Source organism: Gavialis gangeticus, unplaced genomic scaffold (genome assembly GCF_001723915.1).
Source record: "Gavialis gangeticus isolate Ggan-Ray unplaced genomic scaffold, GavGan_comp1, whole genome shotgun sequence".
Classification (NCBI taxonomy): domain Eukaryota; kingdom Metazoa; phylum Chordata; order Crocodylia; family Gavialidae; genus Gavialis; species Gavialis gangeticus.
In genome coordinates, this window is record NW_017728993.1 from 17,753,215 (window position 1) to 17,756,021 (window position 2,807).

At 51.8% G+C, this 2,807-nt stretch overlaps 1 protein-coding gene across 3 annotated transcripts in view; it reads right to left on the reverse strand.

The window, feature by feature from the left end:
• The window catches only part of OSBPL9 (oxysterol binding protein like 9), a 179,614-nt gene that overhangs the window by 82,898 nt on the left and 93,909 nt on the right, over positions 1–2,807 (reverse strand). The window lies entirely within an intron of this gene.

Here is a 2,807-nt window from a genome sequence, read left to right on the forward strand (position 1 = left end):
GACACACACCAACAGGTAAATGTATATGGGGGAAAGGTAGGGGCAGGGGGGCCAGATAGAGAACTGGGGGGGGATGTCTGTGCCTGCTCCCAGGAGTGAGGGGAAGCAAGGGCAGTCATGTCCCTCTGCGGGCTGCACACATGCAGGGGCAGCTTGCACGAAGCAGCTGCCACCGCCACCCCACCCACCACCGCCATGCCCCACAGCTCCACGGGCAACCGCAACTGCAGAGCTGTGCCCGCACAGGCAAGCGGTACTGGGTGCAACAGCAGTGGGCGGGGTGGTCGTCACTCCAGGGCTTTCCTGAACACCTCCCCACTCTCCACCAGAGTGCCCAACTGGATGCACATGGGCCGTGACTGGTGCTATTGGCCCTTAAGAGAAGCTGCATGGGGAGGCGCCGAGCCCGGTCAGGCTCATAGCACTGCTCAAAGTTCAAGTGCAGCTGGCTGGGCACTCCAGGGCTTCCCCACAACACCTCCTCGCTCCCTCAGCCCCCAGCCAGCTTCCCTCACAGCTCTATCCAGCAACCCCCACTTACCTAAACTTACAAGCTTCAGGATCGAACAGCGAGACTGAGCTGAGCCTTGAGACTGATAAAAAGCCTCAGGCCCTGCCCTTCCCCCTTCTCTGTCCGCCTCCAGGCAGGGTTGAGTGCTTCCCACCCCTTTTGCAATCAGCTCTTGCAGGCTGGAACTGTGCCTGCTTGCAGAGCTCTTTGCAAAAGCAGGTAATCTGCGAGTTTCTCTGCTAAAAAGTAAAATCCGCATTTTCTCTGATAAAAGTTGGAAATCCATGGTTTTCTCCATTTTCAATGGAAATTGGAAAATCCAGATCCCTGCTTATAAGGAAAGATTGAAAGAAATAGTTATTTAGCCTGGGGAAGAGAAAATTGAATTGCAGTAGGCAGGGATTTGATAATAGTCTTCAAATACCTAGAGAGGATGGAGATGGGCTTTTATCAGTGGCCACAGGGGGAAGGACTAGAAACAGCTATGAGAGCAGTCAGGCATTGGAATAGGCTACCTAGAGAAGTTGTGGAATCTCTGTCTCTAGAAGTTTTCGAAAGCAGGTTAGACAGCCACTTGATTGGGATGGGTTAGTCAGGGATGATCCCACCATGAGCAGGGAACTGGACTATATGACCTTATGAGGTCCCTTCCAGCCCTACTTTCCTATTATCCTATGATTTAAGAAAAGAAAAAAAAGGTTTTTGGCACACTAGAGAGGAAACTAATCTGGTAAGTGCCTTCCCAATGTCAAAGCTACTGGGGGGGGGAGGAATGTCAAGCCACTTATGCTTTCACAAAACGTTTATTCAGTTCATTTTATTCCTTTATACCAGGGGTGGGCAATATATGGCCAGCAGACCAGATGCAGCCCACCAACTGATTAGATCTGGCTCACAGGGGGTGCCTGCCAACTGCATCTGGCCCACAGCTGCCCCCGCAGTGCTCTGCATGGGGCACAGCCCCACCTGGGGCAGCCTGTACTGCGCTCCAGCCCATGCTCACTGGCCTGGTGTGGGCCACCACGCACAGCTTACTGGCAGGGCTGCTCCCGGGTGCTGCTCTGCTATCCTTGCCTCCAGCAGCAGTTCCTCTCCTCCTGTTCCTGCTGCACTGCTCCAGGTGGAAAGAAAACTTCAGCAATGCCACTCTTGCCCCAGCATGCAGCTCATATGCCTTCCGCTCCAGCTGATGTGCCTTCCACCCACTTGGCCAGAAGTTTTGACGAGTTGTTGCAGCAGTGGGGTACTGATCCAGCCCATGGTAACTCATCAAAACTCCCTATGTAGCCCCCGGGCCCAAATAATTGCCCACCCCTGCTTTATACCAAATGAGCAATGATCAGGGATGCAGGTTTTCCATTTGCCACAGAAAGAAATGTGAATGTTCTACTTGAAAGGAGAAAAGCCTGGGAAGTCGCAGGTTTGCCCTTGCAGTCTGGCCGAGTTCCAGCCTGCAAGGGGCTGGGCAAAGTGGGATGCTACGTGCATGTGCACACATGCACATGGCAACCAGGCAGGGTGGTAGGGCTCCTGCAGCTCCCTCCATGTAAGTCTATTGTGGGGGTGGGGACAGAGCACAGGCAACAAGGCAAGGACAGGGGTGGGTACAGGTGATGCAGCAGGAGAGCTTGGGGCACACATGCCCCTCCAGATTTCTGCACCCACAGTGAGATGCAGGGCTGCAGCCTGGCCACAGCTATTCTGGGGAGCCGCCTCCATGGCCCAGCAGACAGGAGCTGGTGTGAGAGGGAGCGCCATGACACCATATTTTTTATATAATATATATATATTTTTATATAAAATATAAATAATGGATCATAAGGCTCTGCAATTAAATCATGCACCTCTGCTTGCCTCACTTGCACTTTTACTGCTATAAGACCAGTATGCAATCACTACACCAGTAACAGAACAGAAGTTTGGCACACAGACTGGTTTAAAATGGTGGAACCCAGTCTAAGATTTGGCACTCCACCAAAGGGCAAATGTGTGTTTGTTTCCCATCTAAACTACAGAAAACCATACAACAGATCAATTTCACCTCAGGCGTTTTGAATGTCTGTACCTAACCATATGAGAAAGCCAGTCTACACAAGGAGAAAGAAAAAAAAAAAAAAGTTTCCTCCTTTTGTCCACAGGAATTGCATTCCATCACCAGCGTAAGGTCTGTTAACTCCGTACCCAAGTGAAGAGCTTCATCCCACTAAGAACGAGAGACTCCCTAATGAGATCCGGATTATCAGGCTTTGAAATTAACACTTACAATTTGGGGGGGGGGGGGGGGGGGGGGGGGGGG